General features: G+C 47.0%; 1 protein-coding gene across 1 annotated transcript in view; it reads left to right on the plus strand.

Annotated features, from left to right (window-relative positions):
- Nucleotides 1–16,035, plus strand: part of RGPD4 (RANBP2 like and GRIP domain containing 4) — a 795,990-nt gene that overhangs the window by 148,092 nt on the left and 631,863 nt on the right. The window lies entirely within an intron of this gene.

Consider the following 16,035-nt stretch of genomic DNA (forward strand, 5'->3'; position numbering starts at 1 on the left):
CTAAATTAACTTGGTCTGAACCCCCAGGTAGCTATGGCACAGAGCAGATAGGCTTAACTTGGGGCAATGTGTAAAGTATTTATGCAATACCGAAAATGTAATAAAGTTAAAAAATTAAAATCCTAAACGAACTATAAACATAGAGTAAAATGATACCAAAGTGTGAAACCAGAGAGTTTGTTTTAAGTAGGTATAGTGCCAATATGCAGAGTGTACCAATGATAGCCAATGATTGTAGTAGATTGAGACCTAGGTGCAATTTAATGCTGACTGCGATGGAGCGCAGGACGGATACTCCAGCCATTTATGTCCTGATTAAATATTTTACCTTCTGACTTGTAGTCCTTCAAGTCCCAATCCACCCCAGGAGTACACTCCTATAGCTCTTCAGAAGAGGCACTTGGAGCCAAACAGTAGGGTTCTGTCCAGGTCTTGTTGCCACTATTTAATTGGCTAGTTGCAGGAAGAGGTCGGTGGTAGGTTGGTGTGTTCTTGGACCTTTAACAGAACGTCAGCATTATGACCCTTGGAGTCCTCTTTTTTGAGAGAGAGATAGAGAGAGCAAGAGATATACACACACACATACTCATTTCAGACGTCTAAGCTCTTCTCAGGTCTCGGATAGCAGTTTTATTCTTCTTCTGATCATAGTTTAGTACAGGAGTGTTCTGAAGTGGGTTTCTTGAGATGCCACATGTATGCCTGGTACGAGGTAGTAGGTGGAAATGACTCCTGGGTGTGCCCTAACCAATGGGGTCAAAGTTCCCTGAACCACTTCTAAGCACTTAAACACTGGTCAACATGTTTCACGCCTCTGTGGTCTCTAAAAGATCCATGGCGCTTATTCAGTACCAAAAGAGGGAGTAATCAGCCTACCCCAGACTTAATTCATTATGAGTAGTCTCCCTCTAAAAGGGTGGTACCTACTAGTTTATAGTTAAACTGATCGTGCGACCTAAAAAGGCCTGTTAGGTCTCAAGATTGAGACAGAGGTTGCGCACAGTTACGGCGGTTTGGATGTGGTAGGCTGATTACCTCCTCTTTTACTCCTGAAGACGCTGCATGGATCTTTTACAGACCTCAGAGGTGTGAAACATGTTGACCCTTGTTTTACTTCACCAAAATCACACAAAGCTACTTGACAGGGGAATTTACGTATTAGAGGTTTATTTGATATCCCCTAGTCAGTTTTACCTTACGCCGTTGCGCACATCACAGCCCACCTTGACACCCTTGCACTCCAAAGCTATTGACAAGCTGATCAATGAGCTGCCAGCTGCAACCCAAATATTGGACCATCATGGGCGAATGTACCCTCAAATGCTCATATCGCAGCTATCCATCAACCTGCATCGTACAATGTCTGGCTATCTGGAACATCAGGCTGAAAGATGACACTTGGAATTTCTGTATCAAATTCCTCCCACTCTGATACAGCTTCTTGCAGTGGTGCAGAAAGTGGTGGCACATGTCCTGTGGTCGCTGGCACCAAGCCAGGATACAATTAAGGCAGAACTGGAGACTGCAGTCTCACCATTGAGTGAGACAATTTCAGCTTTGAGTGTCTCTTCTTGGGTAAGTTCAACGTACTGAGAGGGCATTCTGGACTAATTGGAATGCACATTGGCATCGGAGTGGGGGGGGGGGGGGACATTGACAGAACCGTTGTCTTGATCTTTCTTGATGTGATCAGTGGCTACCTTTTGATTTTTCTTGGCACTGGCATTTGATGGAGGATAACTGTTTAAAAGTTCTGTCTACTCCAAGAACTGGAACAGGTGGTACGTTTGAGGATCCAAATGTCGTCATCCTGGCTATGTGATCTTAGACTAATTCTCTTGGTTTCTGGGGCCACTTTCCAGCGACTTTCATTTTGGAGGTGTAGTCTGCAGAAGCCTTTGTGATTGAAACTTTCATTGTCATTTCCTCTAGGGTCTGCATTGCAAAAGATCAAGATGCAAATCAGGCTATTTCAGTTCTCCGGGGAGCAGGAGATCTGGCACAAACAGAGGAGTAACAAAATTTGAAATGGGGTGCAAGTTTATAGTACACCCCTTGCCAAGTTATTGAGTGCTCTATGGGGCTAATCTGGGTTGTGGAAGCACAACAGTCCTGTGACCAGTAACAAACCAGTCAATGCTTGTTCGTACCATTGGCTTGTTTGACGATTACATTCACTTGCAGATAAGAAGCATACAAGAATGTCAGACCCTCTAAGTAACATAGCCAAGCATTGGGGGGCGCAATCAGCTCCGACATATCACAAGTGGCGAAGGTACATAGATGGGGCAATGGTGGATGAGAGGGCGGCGTACATCCATTGGTGGATTCCCCCAGAAGTAGTGGTAAAGAATATGGAGCAAGTGGAACACCTACAGAGAGAACATTTGTGATCCGCCCCCGGGTGGGTCTTCTGTGGACTCAAGGTGAATGTCAAGAATGTAGAATTGTATTGCCATCACTATGATAACAAAATGTGGAATGTTTCTGTACCAATAATTGTTGAAACAGATGGTATGTGGAGCCCAGAAAATGTCACGTTTGGTCCTGAACTGTCAAATTGCTATTCTTATAATATATGCACTAAAAAGAATTTTAAAAAAAGAATGTCAGACCCTCAGAGTACAGATGCACTCAGCAATTGATTTTGTGGCAAACTCCTGGCCATTGTCTGAATAATAAGCCTGCACTGCTGCCATTGCCTAATGCGGTACAAAAGGGGGTGGTGATGGACGGAGCATCAGAACCAATCAAACACTCACACCCAGTCAACAGATCTGGGTTTGATCCATCACCCTTTTTGAGCCCACTCTGCCACCCCAGTTCAGACATGGCCATATGCAAATCAGTCTGACCCTGTGCCTCATGGGAACAGTCCAGCCCGAACTGCCAAGCCATGCCTTCCCTGGACTGGAAACAAGCTTCCTAGGACCGGTTTCTGGCATTTCAGCCGTCTTCAGCCAGGCTTGCTTGTATCCAGTGGCAAAGTGAGCAAGGGACTCACGTCTGAGCATACCCTGCCAACTTATGGCGAACAAAGCGGTACAAAAGGGGGTGGTGATGGACGGAGCATCAGAACCAATCAAACACTCACACCCAGTCAACAGATCTGGGTTTGATCCATCACCCTTTTTGAGCCCACTCTGCCACCCCAGTTCAGACATGGCCATATGCAAATCAGTCTGACCCTGTGCCTCATGGGAACAGTCCAGCCCGAACTGCCAAGCCATGCCTTCCCTGGACTGGAAACAAGCTTCCTAGGACCGGTTTCTGGCATTTCAGCCGTCTTCAGCCAGGCTTGCTTGTATCCAGTGGCAAAGTGAGCAAGGGACTCACGTCTGAGCATACCCTGCCAACTTATGGCGAACAAAGCGGTACAAAAGGGGGTGGTGATGGACGGAGCATCAGAACCAATCAAACACTCACACCCAGTCAACAGATCTGGGTTTGATCCATCACCCTTTTTTTTGAGCCCACTCTGCCACCCCAGTTCAGACATGGCCATATGCAAATCAGTCTGACCCTGTGCCTCATGGGAACAGTCCAGCCCGAACTGCCAAGCCATGCCTTCCCTGGACTGGAAACAAGCTTCCTAGGACCGGTTTCTGGCATTTCAGCCGTCTTCAGCCAGGCTTGCTTGTATCCAGTGGCAAAGTGAGCAAGGGACTCACGTCTGAGCATACCCTGCCAACTTATGGCGAACAAAGCGGTACAAAAGGGGGTGGTGATGGACGGAGCATCAGAACCAATCAAACACTCACACCCAGTCAACAGATCTGGGTTTGAGTCAGCATTCCGTCCATCATTTGTTTGTTGTAACGCTTTTCGCCCTAAGTGGGATGGGTATTCCCAGACGTGGAACCCGTGCTCACTACGCCACTGGAGTCAAGCTATCCTGGCTGATGACGGCTGATAGCCAGAAACCGGTCCTAGGATGCTTGAATCCGGTCCAGGGAAGACATGGCTTGGCAGTTCGGGCTGGACTGTTCCCATGAGGCACAGGGTCAAGACTGATTTGCATATGGCCATGTCTGAACTGGGGTGGCGTAGTGGGCAAAAGAACGATGGATTTAACCCAGATCTCTTGACTGGGGGAGAATGTCTGCATTGTCAGCATTCCGTCCATCATTTGTTTGTTGTAACGCTTTTCGCCCTAAGTGGGATGGGTATTCCCAGACGTGGGACCCGTGCTCACTACGCCACTGGAGTCAAGCTATCCTGGCTGATGACGGCTGATAGCCAGAAACCGGTCCTAGGATGCTTGAATCCGGTCCAGGGAAGACATGGCTTGGCAGTTCGGGCTGGACTGTTCCCATGAGGCACAGGGTCAAGACTGATTTGCATATGGCCATGTCTGAACTGGGGTGGCGTAGTGGGCAAAAGAACGATGGATTTAACCCAGATCTCTTGACTGGGGGAGAATGTCTGCATTGTCAGCATTCCGTCCATCATTTGTTTGTTGTAACGCTTTTCGCCCTAAGTGGGATGGGTATTCCCAGACGTGGGACCCGTGCTCACTACGCCACTGGAGTCAAGCTATCCTGGCTGATGACGGCTGATAGCCAGAAACCGGTCCTAGGATGCTTGAATCCGGTCCAGGGAAGACATGGCTTGGCAGTTCGGGCTGGACTGTTCCCTTGAGGCACAGGGTCAAGACTGATTTGCATATGGCCATGTCTGAACTGGGGTGGCGTAGTGGGCAAAAGAACGATGGATTTAACCCAGATCTCTTGACTGGGGGAGAATGTCTGCATTGTCAGCATTCCGTCCATCATTTGTTTGTTGTAACGCTTTTCGCCCTAAGTGGGATGGGTATTCCCAGACGTGGGACCCGTGCTCACTACGCCACTGGAGTCAAGCTATCCTGGCTGATGACGGCTGATAGCCAGAAACCGGTCCTAGGATGCTTGAATCCGGTCCAGGGAAGACATGGCTTGGCAGTTCGGGCTGGACTGTTCCCATGAGGCACAGGGTCAAGACTGATTTGCATATGGCCATGTCTGAACTGGGGTGGCGTAGTGGGCAAAAGAACGATGGATTTAACCCAGATCTCTTGACTGGGGGAGAATGTCTGCATTGTCAGCATTCCGTCCATCATTTGTTTGTTGTAACGCTTTTCGCCCTAAGTGGGATGGGTATTCCCAGACGTGGGACCCGTGCTCACTACGCCACTGGAGTCAAGCTATCCTGGCTGATGACGGCTGATAGCCAGAAACCGGTCCTAGGATGCTTGAATCCGGTCCAGGGAAGACATGGCTTGGCAGTTCGGGCTGGACTGTTCCCATGAGGCACAGGGTCAAGACTGATTTGCATATGGCCATGTCGGAACTGGGGTGGCGTAGTGGGCAAAAGAACGATGGATTTAACCCAGATCTCTTGACTGGGGGAGAATGTCTGCATTGTCAGCATTCCGTCCATCATTTGTTTGTTGTAACGCTTTTCGCCCTAAGTGGGATGGGTATTCCCAGACGTGGGACCCGTGCTCACTACGCCACTGGAGTCAAGCTATCCTGGCTGATGACGGCTGATAGCCAGAAACCGGTCCTAGGATGCTTGAATCCGGTCCAGGGAAGACATGGCTTGGCAGTTCGGGCTGGACTGTTCCCATGAGGCACAGGGTCAAGACTGATTTGCATATGGCCATGTCTGAACTGGGGTGGCGTAGTGGGCAAAAGAACGATGGATTTAACCCAGATCTCTTGACTGGGGGAGAATGTCTGCATTGTCAGCATTCCGTCCATCATTTGTTTGTTGTAACGCTTTTCGCCCTAAGTGGGATGGGTATTCCCAGACGTGGGACCCGTGCTCACTACGCCACTGGAGTCAAGCTATCCTGGCTGATGACGGCTGATAGCCAGAAACCGGTCCTAGGATGCTTGAATCCGGTCCAGGGAAGACATGGCTTGGCAGTTCGGGCTGGACTGTTCCCATGAGGCACAGGGTCAAGACTGATTTGCATATGGCCATGTCTGAACTGGGGTGGCGTAGTGGGCAAAAGAACGATGGATTTAACCCAGATCTCTTGACTGGGGGAGAATGTCTGCATTGTCAGCATTCCGTCCATCATTTGTTTGTTGTAACGCCATTGCCTAATGGGCACTGCACATCTTTCATGAACTCTTAACCAGCAGCAGTGTTTAGTGGCCTTACCCACAGAAAACTAAACATGAATTGACTGAAACATTTATTTATTTTTGGGAATTTAAAGGATAAAAATGGCCAGCGTTGAGGTAGGCAATATCAAAAGGTAGATCTGATACCACAAGAGGCATGGGGGCTAGGTGTCACATCTGTAGAGTACTTTGGACCCAATTTAGTGTGTGGCGGATAAGTTACTCTGCACAAATGTTAAAAGTATCCTGCCAGCACTGTTAAAAGTGCACTGTATCCTATAGCACTTGACTAAGCAAACAATATATTTCATGTTTGTGACTGAATAACCCATCCACCAATCTCTAAATCAGGCCCTTGTTTGACAAATTGTACATATTTTAAACTGCCTTAGACATAATTGGTAATCGGTATCTGTTGCTGTACTATTGCAGCACCAACGCCGGCCGGTGCACATGCTGTTCTCTCATACCTTTGACGTTTAGTACGACTGAGGATTGAGTACATGTCTATCATCTATCCCTGGGATGAAAACCATTTGAATGTTATCTTAGATAAAACTAGGAATAGGAAATTCTGCATAGGGTGTCTCCCCTTTTAATGTCTGTATTGTCGTCATGATAGCTGCCTGAATCTTAGTTGGAAGGACGCCAGTGTAGACCTGCAAGATTGAAACTCTGGTTCTGAGTCTAAATTAGCTGCATTGTTCCCTTTTTGCATGAATCCCTTCGCTTTTTTGACCATTGTGCTGTAGCTAGACCGGTGGTACCTGGTTCTTTTGGATAACCACCTTTCCCCAAAGCTGTCTAGCTTTTATCGATTTACCCTTTACATATCTGAATCTGTCCAATGCCAAAGGCGCAAGTCTACATTGTAACCTTGCATACTGAAAGGGGAATCAGACAGTGTGGCAACCAATGGGTCAGCTTTCTCAAGGGCTAACAGGATGGCTTGAATTTTGAGTCTCCTAACGTTTTAGTGTGAGCCTGTAGCTCCTGGAATTTTGCATTGTGGAAAACTCTCTAAACTGCAGCTAAAGCAGCAAAGTGTTCCTGTTTTTTTGCACACTGAATGCTGTGCGGAGCTGTCATTATTTAACACAATTTATAAATGTGTATGGGTGTTAGAGTTGCTTGTTGCTTGTTGCTTATTGCTATTGTAAAAATTAATTCTTGAATGTAGGGAGTGACACTCAAGCTGGGGTTGTTGAGAACTGCTCAAGTTTCTTTGAACTTAGCATAGCCGTGAGCACAAGGAAATGCTCACCTTAGTAATTGCCTGTAATGTATACATTGGGGAAACCGCTGTAACTTTTTTACCGCACCCGAGTAGTATCTTCTTCAAGATAGTGGCCTGTACTACATGAGACTTTTCTCAGTTTGAGTGATTTTCTCCTCTGCAGTTGTATATAAAAGATTTATAGACTTTTTGTTCCTCATGTATAATACAATGTGTAGCCTGATGTGCGAGGGATGACCCTGATGATTAGATTTGGTTTATGTTCCCTTTTCAGGTGTTATCTTGTTTGTCAGAATTCTGCCTGTAGCTTGCCCAATCTCAATTGTATGTGTTGAAAAAGTTGTGCGTCACCAAATAATGTAACAGATTCCCCCTCTGACAAGTGTGGCAGGTACCCTTCCAAAATTCAAAAACCCCATAAGGACTTGTATTTTCTTTCTATATTGATGGGTGAAGAATGGTACATTTCTGTAGAAACAACCAATCCATTGCGATCATTTCATAATTATTATCCTAAAAAGGTGACACTAAGGAAGGCAGTCTTTCATTTTATAAAATACATGTTATATCCATTTTCGTCTAGAATAAATGCTTTAATGTCTGTCCTTTCTAAGAGTTCATTCAAGTCCTTCTCCGTGAAATATTTATTGTCCGCGTTTTGCAAAGAGTTTTGATTGTCTTGTAGACGATGAGTGTTTTATACCCCTCTGTAATTACATATATTGGGTACCTCCAAATGAAAAGGTTGTCCAATATTGTGATTCAGGCGCTGTATATTGACTAAAAAAAATATTTGCAGTGTCAAAATATTTCGCTTTTTCTATACTAAATTTGTCATTAGCCCAATGTTGTAGGCATTCTGCACTGCATGTTAGAGAGAGCGTTCACATTTCTCTAGTTCAATACTAGATGATTTAAATTATCTGACGTAACCACTGGGAAGAGATGGGTATTCATGATCAAGCAACAGGGTACTATCACTCATGATATGTGGGATAAAGTACACCCTGCCGTACATTATAAAGATATTGAAAATCAACGGGGACCTCCATGACCATATAGACAAATGAAGTCGAAGGGTGAGCTCCTTTATAAGGTTATGGAACTCCGAGGTGACTTGTAATATCCTAATGTATGGCATGTGGTACTTAATTCCTTATAATACGTTGTCACACCATGACCTCTTCCACAACCACTTAAAGCCTTGGTGCTCTCACATATGAAAAAGAGAGCATTTTTTACAAACATGAAGAATAAAAATCTCTAGTGTAAAAGCAAGCACATCAATAAAGCAATTGGATATTTGTTGCAAAAAGATATAATAGGTGACTGGGTGCATCAAGTTGCTGAATTATATGGAAAGTAGAGATATTTAACAGAATTCCATGCATCATATTACAATTCTGTCCGGATAACTTTTATATCTTGCGTTGCTTCTGCCTTAAATGGATATTGGACTTGAACCTGTGGTTCAAAAGAAGAATCACATGTGAAATTGAGTTCTTATCTAAACCATTTTGCTGATGCACTGCAAGGCATTTAAAAAAAAATGTTTTAGAGCCAGCTCATGGACATTTTTCTCTTAGACCCTCAAGTTCTGTTCTCATACTATTACTTTTTAGTTGTCAATCCTGCCATCTTAGAGTGAGCCTATGTTTCTGAACCTTTCACTTTCTTTTTTCTACTAGACTCTGTGACGTATTACTGGGATGGCCCTTCCTTACTTTTATGGCAGCCAGGCTTGTTCTTTCTTCGATACTCTGTTCGACCCTTCCTTCCTTCTTCAGAATGGCCCCAAGCGTCTGCTAGCCCCAGAGTCCTGTGGGGAGAGGCATCCATATACTTCTCTCCATCGGGCTGTTTGTGTCATATGGTCTTCTCTGAGACCTGAATTTCCGCCTCGAGAACGCCGACGACAGCAACTCCATCGCTCTGCTCGATAACCTCACCAACCTCGGACTCAAACTACTCGTCACAACCCCCACCCACACCGCCGGACACACGCTTGACCCCATCCTCTGCGCCAGCAACCCCGTCTCCTTCAGCCTCACCACTGAACTGCACTGGATCGACCTTCGCTGCGTCCACTTCACTTTCAATGAACCCACCTCGCACCACCGCCCGCAACAGATCCCCTACCGCAGCTGAAACAAAGTCACCGAAGACCAGCTCATCACCACCTTCGCTCAAGACCAACCAACAGACACCACCGACACAGCCACCCGCAACCTCAGGCAATGGATCGATGACTGCGCCAACACCCTCACCCGATCAAAAAGCCCTCAAACAGATGCACAAACAGAAAGGCCAGCTGGTTCACCACCGACCTCCAGGAATCAAAGCGGACCTGCCGAAGACTAGAGAAGAAGTGGCGCCACGAACGAACCCCTGACAACCACGCTCCCCTAAAGAACGCCAACCGCAAGCACCACCAACTCATTCGAGCCACCAAAAGGACCTCCTTCAAGGAACGCATCGACAACAACGCACACAACAGTAAAGAGCTCTTCAACATCGTGAAAGAACTCTCCAGCCCCAGCTCCAACAACATCCTGCCGTCGCAAGACCTATGAGACTCCTGAGCCACCTTCTTTCACCCCAAGATTGCCGTCACAGAGCCGCCGACACCGCAGACTCACCACCGAAGCCCCCCCCCCCGCCCCCCGCCTCACCGACCGCCTTCTCTCCTGGACCCACGTCAATGATGACGACACCATCAAGACCATGAACACCATCTACTCCGGCTCACCATCCGACCCCTGCCCTCACCACATCTTCAACAAAGCAAACCGCACCATCGCACCCCAACTCCGGAAGATCATCAACAGCTCCTTTGAGACGGCCACCTTCCTGGAAAGCTGGAAGGACGCCAAGATCAACGCCCTACTCAAAAAACACACAGCGGACGCTTAGGACGTCAAGAATTACTGACCCATCTCCCTGCTTCCGTTCCTGGCGAAAGTCATCGAAAAGATCGTCAACAAGCAACTGACTCACTTCCTCGAGGAGAACAACATCCTGGATCCGTTCCAATCTAGATTCTGCAGCAATCACAGCACCGAAACCACCCTCATCGCTGCCACAGACGACATCAGGACCCTGTTGGACAAAGGCGAAACCGCGGCCCTCATCCTCCTGGACCTCTCGGCCGCCTTCAACACCGTCTGCCACCGCACCCTACGCACACGCCTACACAACGTGGGAATACGTGACAAAGCTCTGGACTGGACCACCTCCTCCCTCACTGACAGAACCCAGAGGGTTGGCCCCCCTCCATTCCGTTCTGAAGCTACCAAGATCTGCGGCGTTCCCCAAGGTTCATCCCTCAGCCTGACCCTTTTCAACGTCTACATGGCACCGCTCGCCAACATCGTCCGCTCGCACGACCTCAACATAGTCTCCTACGCTGGCGACACTCAGCTGATCCTCTCTCACCAACAACCCCGCCACTGCCAAAACCAACCTCCACGAAGGAATGATGGCCGTCGCCTACTGGATGCAGAACAGCCGCCTGAATCTTAACTCAGACAAGACAGAGGTCCTCATCCTGGGCTCCATCCCCTCTGCCTGGGACGACTCCTGGTGGCCAGCCACCCTGGGAGCTGCACCCACCCACACCCACCAACCACACATGCAACCTGGGGTTCATCCCGGACTCTTCGCTCTCAATGACCCAGCAAGTCAACGCCGTCTCCTCCTCCTGCTTCAACACCCTCGGCATGCTCTGCAAGATCTACAAGTGGATCTCCACCGGAACCAGAAGGACTGTCACCCAGGCCCTCGTCATTAGCAGACTGGACTACAACAATGTCCTCTACGCAGGAACCACGGCCAAACTCCAGAAAAGACTCCAGCGCATACAGAACGCCTCTGCACACCTCATCCTCGACATACCTCGCCACACCTACATCACTGCCCACCTGAAAGACCTGCACTGGCTCCCAGTCAACAAAAGTATCACCTTCAAGCTCCTCACCCACACAAAGCTCTCCACAACGCCGGACCAGCATACCTCAACAAACGTCTCGCCTTCTTCACCCCGAACCGACAGCTTCGTTCCGCCGACCTCGCCCTCGTCGCCGTCCCACGCATCCACAGGACCTCCACCGGCGGCAGATCCTTCTCCTACCTCGCCGCCAAGACATGGAACCCACTACCCACACAGCTGCGTCAGACCCAGGACCTGCTGACCTTCAGGAGACTCCTCAAAACCTGGCTGTTCGATCAGTAGCTGCACCCCACCCCCCCAGCGTCTTGAGACCCTCACGGGTGATTAGTGCGCTCTACAAATGGATTGATTGATAGATATGATCACTCAACTTATAATCCCCTACGGACTCTCACTGAGATGGCGATCCAGGAGTTCTTATGGGCCCTTTGTTTCTTCATAAGGTATGGTGCCTTGTCTATTGGTGTTCCATCTACTTCACTCTTGGCTTGAGTTGTGGTTTGGATAGTTAGTACCCAGGGTATCTCAACCTATGGACTTACATTTTTCTGAAATAATATTCAGCAACTCTTGCTCCCTGTGCTTGAGTGGCACGGTGGCGTGGTGCTTGCATATTGCCAATAGTGCTGTTTTGCTGTGAATGTTGCTCAGAACAATCAAAGAGACTATCAAAATTAAATTTCCCATTAGTTTTGTGCCCAAATCAATAGCCGGTGCATTTCTGTGCTCAGTTTGTATTTGCTTCAGAACCTCCTGTAATGCCACTACAGAGAGAAGTCCATGGCTGATGGCAGATGTTAGCAAATATATTTTCCCACACTCCATGATGGATTGTTGCATACCCATGGGGAAATATATAGTTAGTTAATATTCTATGATTTTTTTTTGGGGGGGGGGGCGTCATCTGAGGGGTTAGCGCTCGAAATGAAGAGGTCTTAACTTCACTAGTTATTTATTTGATCCTCCAGAATAATTTAAGGGATGTTTTTCATCTTTTACGTCAAATTTAAACTATAAAATTTCCTAACCGATCCTGTTTTAGAGCACAGTATGTGGTGTGAGTTTCAGTGCATATGGGACAAACAAGTATTACATATTTAAGATTGTACAGGTATTTCTTTATTGATTTTAGTGTTTAGGTTATGTCATTGGCAGATATGAATGTTATACTCAATAAATAATGTAGAATAAATGGTAAATAACTCCTGATATCAGAAATAAGTCTAGATGTCAATATTATTCCAAACGAATAGTATAGAACACTAATTGCAAATGAGGCTGTATTGAAATCTTAATCTGATTCATTGTATTCAAAATAAATGACAGCCTTCAGAATGCCGTAATATATATTATATAATATTTTGTTTTCTTTTTTACATTTGCTGATGTCATTGAACCAGTGACGATCAGGTTTTTCAGCAGCCACATCATCAGATGTAGCCTGGTTATTTAAGCAACAGTCAACTTTCCTTAGTTGCTTGTTTGTTTTATCACCTCTTGACCATTACCATGATGCTGTTTCCCACACTGCTGGCGCAGAAAGGATCTGTGCGTTTCTTTAAAGTGTATTCTGAGTATTTGTTAACTCAATTAAGCCTTGGCAAATCCAATAGGTCTCGCTTATGTGTGAGTTACTGGCTTTGCTAATGTCCTTTAGCCATGTTTTACAGCATCACAGCTTCTGTTCAGCATGGCTAAAGATTAGTGGCAAAGAGTGAAGGAGTACAGTTGGGGGTGTGAGTAACAAAAGCATCAATCGAGCCGGTAGATAGGGTGAAAGCAACTTAAATAAGAATTAGTATGTCTGTGTTAAGAGTAGCAAAGCACATTGCGTGTCCAGGAATAATACTGAATCGCTTATAAAATAAAGAAAGTGTGTTGCAGAAGACTAGAAAGAACACATTTATTTGTCCCTTGTGCGAGGGAGGAACTAACACGAGAAAGGCAAGGAAACCTGCGGGAGCTAAGCAATCTAAAGATTGGAAATGAGTGACAACAAAAACAAGCAATAAAAATGCAATAGGTCTCGCCTTTCACTAAGTTAAAGCCCTTTGCGTTGCTATACCATACCATTAGTAAAGCAAATGGCTTTAACTTAATCAAAGGCGAGACCTATTGCATTTTCAATGCTTGTAATACCCATGTCCTGGGTACCACAGGTACAACTTATTAGGTACTTACAGGGTTGCTAATGTCTTCGCTAATTTGGTTGCAATTAGACATTTACCTGTTTTAAGGGAAAGAGACACTGACACGGGGGGCCTGGTTAGCAGGTACCCAGTTCACAATCAGTCGAAACGCATCAGTACTAGGGCAAAAGGTGGGGGTAACCATGCCAAAAGGGTGCACTTTCTTACAGAACCCAAAAGCTGGGGCACTGGAGAGGTACAGATAGTGTGAGGCCCATTGGCTTTGATGACTAGAGAAGTTCAGATACTGTGATGGCACGTTTGGGATCTCAAGATGGGTACAGATAGTGTGAAACCCATGGGTTGGGAGTGCTGTGGACTTACAGCCACTCTGAGTTCCTGGAGCTTGGAGCACTAGAAAAGTACAGATAGTGTGAGTCATGAGAATTGGGAGCCTAAGAGAGGTACAGATATATGAAGTGCCAGGAGCTGGGAGCACTAGAGAAGCGCATATAGTGTGAGGTCCTTGGGCTGGGAGCACTAGGAAAGTACAGATAGAGGGAGTGCCAGGGCTTGGAAGTGTCAGAGAGGCCAGATAGCCTGAGTCCCACTTGCTGGGAGCACTAGATACAGATAGTGTGGGTCCCAGGGGCTGGGAGCACTTAAAGGTAGAGATAGTTGGAGGTCCTCGGCCTGGGAGCACTAAAGAGGGGCTACAAGGTTGAGGTGAGGTCCAGGAGCTGCAGGTATTACAGAGGTATAGGCTCTAGGAGGTCCAGAGCCAGCAGCTGTCTGTTGCCAGTGTAAGAAGAGAGGGTTGTAAGAGGGCCAGGGACAGCTGCAGGAAGTCAGAGGTCCAATAACTGACGCACCTAGAGTTGCAGGCACTGAGGCTACAAGGACTGCCTGTCCATAGGTGAGAGAGAGATCCAGACATTGAGACCCAGATTCAGAAGACTTGAATCGGTTACCTTTGTGTGTGAAATGCACGAATCCGAGCTCACAAGTACAAAGTTTGGCGTCTTTAGCATATGCTTGGCTCTCAGTACAAAGTTTGTAGGTGGCATTTCTTTATGGTTACCTTTCAAACCGGACTCTCTTTACCTGCTGACTAAGTACAGCTGCAGTGTGCCATCCATATAAAGCAATGCAGTGACTCTGCTTCCATGCGCTCTTCATGCATGCATAGATTGTGGTAAAGACGACTAAACCCTGTATTCATCGTCGGAGTGGGGAGGCGTGAGCGTGGTGAGCGCGGCAGCATGGGGGAGTGAGCGCGGCAGCATGGGGGAGTGAGCGCGGCAGCGTGGGGGAGTGAGCGCGGCAGCGTGGGGGAGTGAGCGCGGCAGCGTGGGGGAGTGAGCGCGGCAGCGTGGGGGAGTGAGCGCGGCAGCGTGGGGGAGTGAGCGCGGCAGCGTGGGGAACGCGCTATTTAGACAAGATGGCGTCGGACTGTCCACAGTCCGTACGGACACGCGCATGCTGTCTGCATTGGACAGATGGCGAGAGCAGCCATCTTTGTCCATGCAGACGTGTGCATGCAAGCGTTGGGGAGAATTGATTCCAAAAGGTCCTCTTCATGGCGAGGGCAGCGCATGCGCTGCTTTTGCCAGGCGAGACCTGACAACTAATATGTATTCTGTAGGCGGGATGTAAGCCCATTGAATTGTAAACAATGTCTTGCAGCACAGCGCATGCACGGTCTACGTGAGACCTTACAATCTGTGTTAGTTCATGGTTTTCTGACGGCAAAGCTTGGAAACCGGGGCAATCTTGCCTCGTGTTTTCGAGCTCTGCTGTCTGTAGCCTGTGCACTAACTCAGATATTTGTCTAGTTAATGTGTGTGCTGAACACATGAAAACAAAAGCACACATCCCTTCTGTGCAGCACAAAAAAAGGATTATGATACAGGCCTAGTTTTCTCAAGGTTGATTAATTGATGAAGTAGGTGTAGAAACTGCTTCATGATTAAGGACTGCAACTTGGCTAAGCTTTTGTTATTCACAAGTTTTTTTTTTTTTATTGTAAACCTTGTTTTTCTTCTCCATTTGGATGTCTGGCTGTTTAAGCAAGATACTCTCCATCTTTTGGGAGCACAGTTTCTTGCCTGAGTTTGGTTTTGACTGCATTTGCCTTATTTATTTTGAGGTGTGACATATCATTGCAGTTTCTGCAATTATAATGCTCTCCTGGGCACACGCAGTGATGAATATTTGTTTGACATCACCATCTTCTTGGCACTGTTTTACTTTGTATTGCTGAATCATTTGGCATCTTTGCGTCTTTTAACGTGGATACCTGCACCATTAGAAGATCTTTTTTGAGTAAGCGTCCCTTTATGTTAATGTATTTTGCCTTCAGTAGACTCTGACATTGTGACTCCCGAGGGCAATGTACCTTTTATCGACTCAGTAGCATAAAGGAGCCTTCTTTCCTTGGAACTTCCTTGGATGGTGATTGTGTAAGTGCGTGGGTGTCGAGTTGTGGATGAAAGTCTCTATGATGTTGCCAGTCATTACTACTCTTAAGAGTAGTAAGAGCAGACACCACCACCTCTAAGGTGTAGGCTACCCCTCCCTTGCCTTTTTATTTCTGATTTGTAATCA

The sequence above is a fragment of the Triturus cristatus genome, chromosome 8 (genome assembly GCF_964204655.1).
Source record: "Triturus cristatus chromosome 8, aTriCri1.1, whole genome shotgun sequence".
NCBI lineage: Eukaryota > Metazoa > Chordata > Amphibia > Caudata > Salamandridae > Triturus > Triturus cristatus.